Below are 11810 nucleotides of genomic sequence, written 5' to 3' on the forward strand. Positions count from 1 at the left end.
AGGATTTTAAATTCAATCCTGGATTTTACAGAAAGCCAATGTGGAAAAGCTTAAACAGGAGAAATATGATCTCTTTTCTGCAGCATTCTGGATCAGCTGGAGAGTCTTAAGTTACTTATTTGAGCAACTTGATAGTACAGAATTACAATAGTCCAGCCGGGAATAAACAAATATATGGACTAGTTTTTCAGCATCGTTTTGATACAGGATGTTCCTAATTTTGGCAATGTTACGCAGGTAAAAAAAAATCATTTTTAAATCATTTTATTTTCATAGGCAATAATTCTGGACACAGCAAAGTGTATATTCACGTAGTCAATACCAGTGGTATTGAAACATGCACACAATTTGTTTTATGAGCTAATGTTTTAAAATATTGATTAAGTTATAGTTTCCACTGTCTTGATCAACTGAATTTTTTTGTTCAAGCATGCATTAAAGACATAAAATCCTGGATGACCTAAAATGTTCTGATGTTAAACTCCAAATCCAAAGTTATTATGCTGGGCCCTAAACACCTCCGAACCTCATTATCTAAAGCTCTAGTTGCTCGAGTGGTATTGACCTGGCCTTTAGCACTGCTGTCAGAAATCTAGGAGTTATTGTTTATCAGGTTATATCCTTTAACGCCCACTTAAAACAAACCCCAAGAACAACCTTTTTTCATATTCGTAACATTGCCAAAATTAGGAACATCCTGTCTCAAAACAATGCTGAAAAACTAGTCCATGCATTTGTTACTCACAGGCTGGACTACTGTAATTCCTTAGTATCAGGTTGTCCAAATAAGTCCCTTAAGACTCTCCAGCTGATCCAGAATGCTGCAGCGCATGTTCTGACAAGAACTAAGAATAGAAATCATATTTCTCCTGTATTAGCTTCCCTGCTTGGGCTTTCTGTAAAATCCAGGATTGAATTTAGAATCCTTCTCCTGACCTACAAAGCTCTAAATGGTCATGCACCATCTTATCTTGAAGAGCTCTTAGTGCCCTATTGTCCAACTAGAGCACTGCGCTCCCAGAATGCAGAGTTACTTGTGGTTCCTAGAGTCTCTAAAAGTAAAATGGGAGCCAGAGTCTTCAGCTATCAGGTTCCACTCCTGTGGAATCAACTTCCGGTCTGGGTTTGGGAGGCAGACACCGTCACCACATTTAAGAGTGAACTTAAAACTCTCCTCTTCGAGGAAGTTTATAAGAAGGGAGTGAGGAGTTGCAGCGTTCAGCCAGACCAGCGGGGGAGGGTGTATGTCTGCAGATGCAGCACCCCTTCTCTTCTTTGCTTTTCTTCATAGTTGTCAGATTAATCTACCATACGATCAATGAGATGATAAAAGTAGAGGGAGGCAAGCCAGTACAGCCCGATCCGGCAGGGGAGAGATGTAACCCGACCAGGCTCCTTTCCTCCTCTCTTACTTATAGTTTTAGATTGCTGGGGGACTTCCTTTAACACACTGACATTCGCTTTCCACTCTCTTTCCATCTGTGTGCATCCTGGTCCCAGAAATGCTTGTTACTCTGGGGAGCTTTTTCCCCAGAGTTCTTATGTCTTTTTTTGCCCAGCATGTTTTCTTGGATTAGAGTGGCACCTAAATTATGGTTGCAGCTGTCCCAATGGTCCTGCTCCATGCCCTGCTATGTCTTGTTACATCCTCCTATGCTCTGCAGTGCCTTGCTACGTCCTGTTGCACCCTGCTATGCTCTGCTGTGCCCTGCTTCATCCTGTAAAGCCCTGCAGTGCCCTGCTATGGCATGAACTACTATTTCTAGTCATAGATCCATTATCTTTATTGTGACTTTTATTGCCATTGTTCATCACATCACCAACTGGCAACGTCAGACAGCGCCTACCAAGAGCCCAGGTCTCTCCGAGGTTTCTCCCTAAAAGGAAGTTTTTCTTATCAGCAAGATTTTTTCTCGCCACTGTCACAATAAATGCTGGCTTTTGGGGGAATTACTTGAATTCTTGGGTCTTTGTAAATTATAGAGTATGGTCTGTAAAGTGTCCTGAGATAACTCTTGTTGTGATTTGACACTATAAATAAAATAAAATTGGTTGGTTAGGGATCAGTTGAGCAATTAGTGTTTGCCCATGTAAGGAGTGTATGTTTGTAACTTGGTGAGTAAGTGTAGCATTTTGATTGGTTATGTTTGGAAAAAGAAATCAAGTCCCTTCCTAATATATTTTTGTGTTTTAGGTAGAGATTTGTTTGTCCCATTAAACTGATTCTAAAGGTAAACAAGGATACGGTATCTGACTTGTAATGTTTAGTAAGTTTCAACGTGTGTGTGTGTGTGTCTGTGTGTGTGTGTGTGGCTGCTGTACCTGATCAGTGAATTCCACAACGCCTCCTGGCAGCTGATTTCTCTGGTGAAGTCTGCCAGCGTGATGAAACTCTGGAGGCTGGACATCACGTAGCAGATCTGGGTTGGATTGGAAACCTGATGCACGAATACAACCCGTCAAAATCGGAAAACTTCTTAAGATTTTAGTCTGATTATTGACTTATTTGGTGTAGTGACAGGGAAACAGATGTCTTCTTCTAAAAAGACCAAAATCCCATGAAAACCAAAAGCTGCAAAAAAAAATCCAATGTATCTATTCTCTTTTTTTATATCATTAAAAAATAAAATAAAAAGCTCAATGCATGTTGACTGTTTATCAGTGATCTTCTAATTCTCGCACATAATTTGGTGCAGTATTCTGGAGTTTGTGTTTTTTGTTAAATGATAAATCTTGCCAAACTAAACAAAAATCAACAACTTTGTTTCTTGTGTCCCAAGCCAGTCCCGCCAAACCGGGAGGCTCTGAAAGCTGAAGACCTGCGTCACATCACATGTGACACGTGACACGTTTTATTACTGCAGAAAGAGAGAGACGCACAAACACAACAGGCTCAATAAACGTGACAGGTGTGAAGCCGTGAAGTCTGTGTGTGGCCCATTTTTCAAAGTCATAACTGTCATTGATATTAGAACAGATACAGTGAGTGTGTTTCCATCTCTGTTTTTGCACATTTCAATTGGAAAATTGGAAACACCAGCAATTATGAAAAGCTGAAATTGTTGTGGTTTGGGGTTTTGTTGGGGGTTATTTTCCCCATTTGGCCTTCCCTGTGTTTATTTCTGGTTTTTCCCCGGTCCTGTGTGGTTCTGTTCTTGGATTCCCGGTAAGTCTGTTTGTCTACTTCCTGTTATTTTGATAGTCAGCTTCCTGTCTTGTCGTGTCTAGTTCTTGTCTAGCTTCACTTTGTTTCTCTGATTGTCCAGCCCCGCCCTAATGTGATCCACCTGATGTCTCACCTGTTCCCCGTTACCTCATTACCTCTGTTATTTACCCCAGTGTTTCCTTGTCTCTTGTTGGATCATTCCGTTTTGTTTGCCGTTTGCCGTCGTCCTGTGAGCTGTCAACCTTGCCGTCTCCCCGTGTGCCACCTGTTTTGTTTTCCTAGTCGTGCCTTCTTATTCACCTGCCCGCGTGCCTACCTGTGTTCCTCGTCTTCCTGCCTGCAGTCCTGTCATTCCCTGTGAGTTTTTCCCCACGCATTTTTCCCTGTGGCCTGCTCACCTTCTACAGTGCCTGCGTTTTTCTGTGGAGTGTTTTTTGGACTCCACCCTTTGCTTCTTATGTTTTTGGACTTTGTCAATAAATCATTCCTGCCTTGCCTGCCTACTCTGCGTTTGGGTCCTCCTTTATGCCGTACCGTGACAGAATGATCCAACCAGTCATGGACCCAGCAGAGCGCAGCATGGGCCCAGCGGACAGTAGGGAACGCTGGACGGTTCTAAGCCGGCTGGAATACGGCCTCAGTCGTTTTTTTTTGGAGCTGAGCAAAACCGCAGACGTGGGGCGCCAACTGACCATCTGTGCCCTCATGCGGAACGCCGTGGCAGGCCAGCCGTGGGCCGTGAGGGTCCCAAGCGTGGCCGCGACTATCCGGGAGGTCTACCGACTGGAGGCAATCCTGCAGGCCTCCCTGATCCCCCCCAGCGAGCCGGTGCTCACCGACACGGACCCCCAGCCGCCGACTGCCGCCGACGCGGACCCCAAGCTGACGTCCAGCATCCCCCAGCCGGCGCCACCACAGACTGTCTCCAGGATTGCCACTGACAGTCCTCCGGGAGCCACCGTGAATCTCCAGCCGGCTCCCCCGACGAGGCGGACCCCAGCCGCCGACGGCCGCCCGCCGCGAGCCCCAGCCGCCCCGGCTCCCGCCGACGAGGCGGACCCCCAGCCGCCGCTCCGCCGACGAGGCGGACCCCAGCCGCCGCTCCCGCCGACGAGGCGGACCCCAGCCGCCGGCCCCGCCGCCGAGGCGGACCCCAAGCCGACGGCCGCCACAGGCGGACCCCCAGCCCCGCTCCGCCCGACGAGCGGACCCCCAGCCGCCGGCTCCCTCGCGAGACGGTACCCCCAGCCGGTGCCTGTAGAGGCGGATGCCCAAGGAGTGCGTACTGGACAGTCCTCCCTGGGATCCGCCTCAGACCCTCAGCCGGCGGTCCCAAAGACAAGTTCCAAGGGAGTGTCCACAAAACTGTCCTCCCTGGGAACACGACCCAGACCAGCCGACCATGTCCCCGCTCGTTTATTGCCCCCCGTGACCCTTGCACTGCGTTCTCAGGCCGTGAGCCTATACATCAACGGCATTCTGCTTCCCCTTTTCGTCTTTTCGTGCGCTAATTACAAAAAAAAAAGAAAAGCCCAAGCTAGCCCCCGCCAAGAGACCCAGACCGGCCTACCGTTTTCCCCGTGCCCAACCGCGACCCAGAACGTCCAACCGTTTCCCCGGACCCAACCTTGACCCAACCGGCAGACCGTCCCCCTCGCCCATGACCACCACCAGTCCCCTATAACCAGACCAGCCTACCGTCCCCCTAGGTCAGACCATCCGACAAATTCCCCATAACCGACCGATTGTCTCCCCAGACCTTCCAAAATAAAACCAAAAACCGACTGACTCCACCTGGCCCCAACCGCCCATTGGTCCCCCCTGACCCAGACATGCGACCTGCCCCAGACCCCGACAGCCGGCTAGCCCTCCCCTGCCCAAAAACCAGCCGACCGGCCCCTTAGACCCAGACCCTGACCGGCCTACTGGCCCCCCAGATCCAGACCGGCCGACCCGCTCCCTTGACCCAGACCAGCTGACCAGACCTCCTGACTCTGTTCAGAGGCCCAGCCTTTCTGACCCCCTGCTGGCGCTCGGTGGCCCTGCCCCCCGGCCGACGGCCACCGTTTCTGGCCCTCGGTCGGAGGTCGGTGCCCCCGACCGCCAGCCGGTGTCTGGGCCTCTGCCCTCTCTGGGCACTGGCTCCCGGGAATCCCCTGGTTCCGGTTCCGGGGGTCCCCTGGGACTCAGTCCCCTGGCTTCCTCAGGTCCTGGCCTCAGTCCCAGGTCCTCAGGAACCCCGGGCCCCCGTGTCTTTGCTTCTCCTAGTCCTAGTCTCCCTGGTTTTGTGTCTGTCCCTGTCTCTGTCTTTGTCCCAGTCACTGTGTCTTTTCCTGTCCCCGTCTCTGTACCTGTTCGTATCCCTGTCCCAGTGCTTGTCCCCGTGCCTATGTCTGTCCCTGTGCTTGTCTCAGTCCCTGTGTTTGTCTCTGTTCCAGTCTTTGTCCCTGTCCCGGTCACTGTCTCTGTCCCCGTCACCATTCCTGTTCCCGTCTTTCTTCCTGTCCCCGCGTCCACCCCATCCAAATTCGTTCCCACACCTGATCCGTCTGTAGTCTCGCCGTCTCCGTCCGTCCCATCTAAAACTGCCCCTGAACCCGACCCCTCTGTCTCCGTGCTGTCCGTTCCGTCCACGTCCCATCCTGCCCAGTCTACGCCTGTCCCGTTTCCCTGGGTCTTCCGTGGCCCCTCCGCGGGTCTTTCCGTGAGCCTCTCCGCGCGGCATGCCGGAGCCCCTCCGCGGGCTCTTCCGTGAGCCTTCCGCGGGCTCTCTGGTGAGCCTCTGCGGGGTCTTCGTGAGCCCTCCGCGGGCTCTTCCGTGAGCCTCTCGCGGGTTCTGTGAGCCTCCTCGCGAGCTCTTCCGGACCCCTCCTGGGGGCTTCTTCGTGTCCCTAGTGCGCCCCTGTGGGTTCCTGCTGTTCCTAGTGCGCCCCCCGTGGGCTCCCTTGTGCCCCCAGCGTGCCCCGTGGGCTTCCTCGTGCCCTAGTGGCCCCCTAGTGGGGTTTTGTAGTATACCCATTCGTGGGTCTCTAGTGCGCCTTTGTGGTTTGTTTTGTCGCGCTCCGCGTCCCCTGCCTAGTGCGCCTCTGTTGGGCAGTCTGATGCATCCCTCAAACCTCCAAACCTCTTCCCTGTTCCCTCTTTGATCCCTGTGTTGGTGAGTACCCCCATTTCTCTGTATCTCTCTCCCACACAAACCCTCTCGCTGTCCCACGCCTGTCTCGCTCTCTTTCTGTCCCGCTATCTGGGTCGCTTTGCCTCCCTCTCTGTCCGTCCAGTCTCTCGGTGTGTCCCTCTTGCGCTGTCCCTTTCGCTTTGTTTTTTGTTTGTGTGGGTGTCTCTCTCTTTCCCTGTCTGTCCTGCTCTCTGGGTTTCAGTCCCTTTTTCTGCCTGTTTGTGTGGGTGACTCTCCCCGTTCCTCTCCGTTTCTAGTGTTTTTTGCCTTTCTGTCTAGGCTGCGCTGTCCCTGTCCCTGCTTGCTTCTCCGCTCCTCTTCCCTGTTCTTCTCCTCCTAGTCCTTTCTTGTCTTCATCCTTGCCCCTTCCCGATTACTCGTCTCAGTCGCCCTGTCTGTCTTGCTCTCTGTACCGTATCGGTCGGTCTTGCTCTCTGTACCGTATCTGTCTGTCTTGCTCTCTGTGCTTCTCCCTCTTTCGGTGTGGCTCTGTATCTCACTGTCTTTCTGGTTGTATCAGTCTCTCCCATGTCTCTCTTGGTCCCTGTGTCGGTCCAGTTCACTCTGTCTCTGCGTCTTGCTGTCTCTTCTTCTTTCATGTCTGTCTGTCGTTGCTCTCTGGCGTCTCATCTTCCTTCTCCCTCTGTTTGTGTCTGTGTCTCTCTCTCTGTATCTCTTTCTCTGTCTGTTGTTGTGTCTCCGCTCTGTGTCTCTCTTCGCGTCCGTCTTGTCTCTCTCTCTGTCTCTCTCCGGTTCTCCCCTCTCTCTCTGGCTCTTTCTCCGTACCTACCCCTGGTTCCTTTTCGGCTCTTTCTCTGTCCCCCTCCTCCAATCCCTCGCTGTTTGTTGTCCGTCGCCCTTGGCTCATTGCTCTCTCTGCCTGCGCCCTGTGTCGTCGTGTTGCTTCTCTGTCTGTAATTCTCTCGCTCTGTTTGTTGTCTGTCTGTCTCTCTCTCTCTCTCTCTCTCTCTCTCTTGGTTGTTTCTCTGTTTCTCCCTACCGGTTTTGCTCTCCGTCCTGGTGCCTTTTCCCCTCTGTCTTTTTCGTTCCCGGTGTCTGTCTGTCTTGTCCTTTGTGTCTCTCGGGCTTTGTTCTGTTTGTCTGTCTCCCGTTCTCTGTCGCTGTCTCCCTTTCTAGGTGCGTCTTTGTCTCCCTGTGTCTTTTATTTGGCTTTCGCTCCTCTGGTCCCTCGCTCGCCACCTGTCTCCAGTCCTTGTTCTGGACTTCCTTGGGCCCGCTATTGGTGCCTTTTCTTTGTCTGGTCCTTTTTCCCATCCCTCTCTCACCTCCTCCTCCAGTCCTCTGTCTCCGCCTCCCTCCTCCTCAGTCATTCAGTGCCCTCCCTCCCTCTGGTCCCTCTCTCGCTCCTTCTTCAGTCCTTTCTCGCTCCCTCGTTAATTTCCCCCTTGCTCAGGCTCCTTTGTCCATGCTCCCCTGTGTCTCGTCCCGTGCTCATGGTTTGCCTCTGTCCCAATGTCCTTCTGTCCCTTGGTTTCCCCTCCCTTGGCCCATCCTTCCGTGTCTTCGCCCCTTTCTGGGTTGTTTTTTGTTCCCTTTTGGGGTTTTTGTTTTTTGACATCTGGGATCTGTCTTGTGGGGGGGTAGGTACTGTTGTGGTTTGGGGTTTTGTGGGGTTATTTTTCCCATTTGGCCTTCCTGTGTTTATTCTGCGTTTTCTCCCGGTCCGTGTGGTTCTGTCTTGTGATTCCCGGTATAAGTGTTGTTGTTCTACTTCCTGTTATTTTGATAGTCAGCTTCCTGTCTGTCGTGTCTGTCTATTGTCTGTCAGCTCACTTTGTTCTTCTGATTGTCCAGCGCCCTGCCCTAATGTGATCCACCTGAGTCTCACCTGTTCCCCGTTACCTCATTACCTCCTGTATTTAACCCCAGTGTTTCCTTTGTCTCTTGTTGGATCATTCCATTTTGTTTGCCTGTTTGCCGTCGTCCTGTGAGCTGTCAACCTTGCCGCTCCCCCGTGTGCCACCTGTTTTTCCTAGTCGTGCTTCTTATCACCTGCCCGCGTGCACCGTGTTCCTCGTCTTCCTGCCTGCAGTCCTGTCATTCCCTGTGAGTTTTTCCCCACGCATTTTTCCCTGTGGCCTGCTCACCTTCTACAGTGCCTGCGTTTTTCTGTGGAGTGTTTTTTGGACTCCACCCTTTGCTTCTTATGTTTTTGGACTTTGTCAATAAATCATTCCTGCCTTGCCTGCCTACTCTGCGTTTGGGTCCTCCTTTATGCCGTACCGTGACAGAAATATTGCACCCTCTCCTTCCGGAATGGTTTAACGGCACCCAACCTAAGAATTAGCAACACCAACTGTTTATCTCGACACACTTTACTCCGTATTAGAGCTGAAATTGCTGAAACTGATCATTTGATTGACAAATAAATTATCAGCAACTGATTGTTTCAGGCATTGTCAAGCAAAAATAGTACTAAAATGTTACATCTCCCCATTCCAGTTTGGATTTTTGTCACAACAAGACATCACCTTGAAGATGTTACAAAGTGGTAAATTGCACATTTTTCACTCTTTAGTATTGAAGGATGAATTAAAGAATCAAAATATTAATGGTCAGGTTAATTGATAATGTAAATAACGGTTAGTTTCATCCCTAACATTTGCATATCAGGAGTGGATGTAAGTTTGAATTTATTTTTTTTTTTTTTTTTTCTTTAATGATTACATTTAATTAGATTTTGCATTAAAATTGGAAAAGAATCAAGACTATCTAAGCAGAGTCAGCCTTATATGTGGAAATAGGTGAGTTGGACTGTTGGTGAGTTGTTGTGGAACTATCGTTTAGGTGTTGTTTGAAAATGTCCAATACTAAAAACATTCGCAGCTATTCACAGAAATAAAAACAAAAAAGTCTGATAAAGAATAAGTAATCAAACATCACAAATATGATCAGACATTCAGTGCCAGCTTTACGGCTATAATATTTAAAGACCCCCTCTTACACTCCTTTTAGCATTGTGTTTGTACTCTTGGGGTCTACTAGAATATACTAGAATGCTGTTCAAACAAACATAGTGTTTTTCACACTGCCCATTGCTGCAGCTCCTCTGCTTGAAACATGCTGGGCCTCCCTTCTTAGAAAACTGGAGTTGTTAAGGTTGGCAAAGTAGAAAGGTGACCCAAAACGGCTTTTCATAGTTGTATTTTGTATGGAAGTGTATTTTACGGTGCTAAATTAACTGTTTATTTACATTAAGTCTGGTAGGTTCAGCAAACACAATTTTGCGGACATTTTTATGTTTAGAAAAAAGATCTTACTCTTCAACAGAAAAGTCAACCTCCTTAGAAATCCTTTCCATAATGTTGTCAGACACTTAGATTATTAATCTGAGCCTGTCAGTGGCAAAACAAGCACTTTTGTGAAAGTAAAGCTGGAAAATTGCCCTTCTGACTTACATTGTAGCTTGTTTTGCCTCTGCTGACTACAACAATCTTGCTAAATACTGGACCAATGTCAAAGTTGTCACTTAGACACAAAACCAAAGGAAAATAAGGCCCAGGTTAAAAAAAAAAAAAGTAGTTACTCTTTAAATTGTGTGTACAATTTAGGAACTTTTGTAACATTCACCAATGCTTGTGTACTTTCTGCTTGTTCTTAGGTAAGATCAAATGTAAGAGTACCCTGGACCACAATTAGGCCAATACGCAGAAAAAAAGAAAAAGAAATGCGTTTTGTGCTGTGAAATATTAATAATCAAGAAAAAACAATGAATGTTTATGAAAACACAGAAGAAAGACGTTCTCCAATTATTTGTTTAATTTATATAATATAAATTATAATTACTTACTTACTTACTCCTCTTCATCCCTTATGGGACATAATGCTTCAATGAGCACTCTCCATAGCGTTCAGTCCCTAGCAGCTTGTGGGGCCTCTCCCCATGACAGATTCATCTGTTCCAGCTCTTGTGTTACAGTTCTGCGCCAGGTGGTTTTAGGACTCCCAGATTTTTTTTGCCAGGTGGTGTCCATCTTAAGGCGACTTTTGTGATGCCGTCCTGTTCCATCCTCAACACATGTCCTAGCCATCTCAAGGTGTCTGTGCGTAATCTCCTTGGTGATGCTGCGGCTTCACGTTTTCTTGTACAGTTCATTGTTGGAGATCTTATTAGGCCAAAAGATCTGGCACATAAATTATAATAAGAATATAATATTTGAAAAGTCAAATGGCAGAAGCCTAGGTATGTGGAAGCCTAAATGACCCCCTGGCCAAGGGGGAGGAGGGGTGTGTGTGGGAATGCAGTTGGATTAGGGTACTGTTGGAGATGGGCAGCTTAAGTGTCATATGTTAGATTTTTAACAAGTCTGCATTACCATTCACCATAAATCAAATTTAGGTAACTAGAAGGCTAGTAGGGCTGGGTATTGTTAAAATGATTTTGATACCATTACCAATACTGTGACTTCAATACCGGTTACTGAACATTGTTTTTTTCCAATATCAATCCATCCATCCAATCCCTTTTCCAAAAAGAAATTACAACATAACACAACTCTTTTCATTTGTTTTTCAGCTCCTACATGAGTCCTTTCTCTCTGCGTAACGTAGAGTTTTCCCTGCGTGTCTCAAACGTTAGACAGCCAATCACCAGTTTAATTAGGTCTTGGTAGAAGCATGCTGCATGCTTATAGGCTCACTGACACTAATGAGATTTGGTACTTCGCCATAGAATTTTGGTATTGAATGACAAGGCATTTTTTTCATCTTGATACTAAGGAGGCAATTTGGTCGGTGCCTAAAAAATATTGAGGCTGGTGGGGAGCTTTTATACATACCTAAAAAAAAGTCTGCAAAATTACCATGTTCTGCTCTGTTCTGCACAATATTGCCGTGCACCATGGTGTGCCCCCACTCACGAGAGGTTTTAATTTAATTTTAACGTTTAAGATGACAATAAATCAAACCCTTAGGTGTAATTTTGGGATTACACAACAGCGGTTACCAACAAAATAAAAGTTATAATCAAACTGTATTCATATTGTGGGGGCAATTCCCTCTCAAAATAAAAAAAATCAACAGAGACTATTTCTAGTCCCTCCCTGTTTGGTCAGTTAGTCAACTTAAGCTAACATTTGCTTTATAGAGAACGTGTGATTTCCCAAACTGAATAACTACAACACAGATAATCACCAACCTGCTTTGCTAGCTCAATCTTGTTGTAATTAAGATACCTGCTGAAAAAAGTATTTTTTCCCCGATAAATAAAGCTCTTGTACAACTACGAAAATCATATTTAGCAGCTTTTTCCAAGATAGCGCTGTCACCGGCACCAGCAATCCCAAATACTTCCAATGAAAGTTAACTTCATGGCATTGTAACAAATAAGTTGTGAATCCAATAAATGACTTTACATATATATACACTACCGTTCAAAAGTTTGGGGTCACATTTAAAATGTCCTTATTTTTGAAGGAAAAGCACTGTACTTTTCAATGAAGATAACTT

The sequence above is a fragment of the Etheostoma spectabile genome, chromosome 10, assembly GCF_008692095.1.
Source record: "Etheostoma spectabile isolate EspeVRDwgs_2016 chromosome 10, UIUC_Espe_1.0, whole genome shotgun sequence".
Taxonomy (NCBI): Eukaryota; Metazoa; Chordata; class Actinopteri; order Perciformes; family Percidae; genus Etheostoma; species Etheostoma spectabile.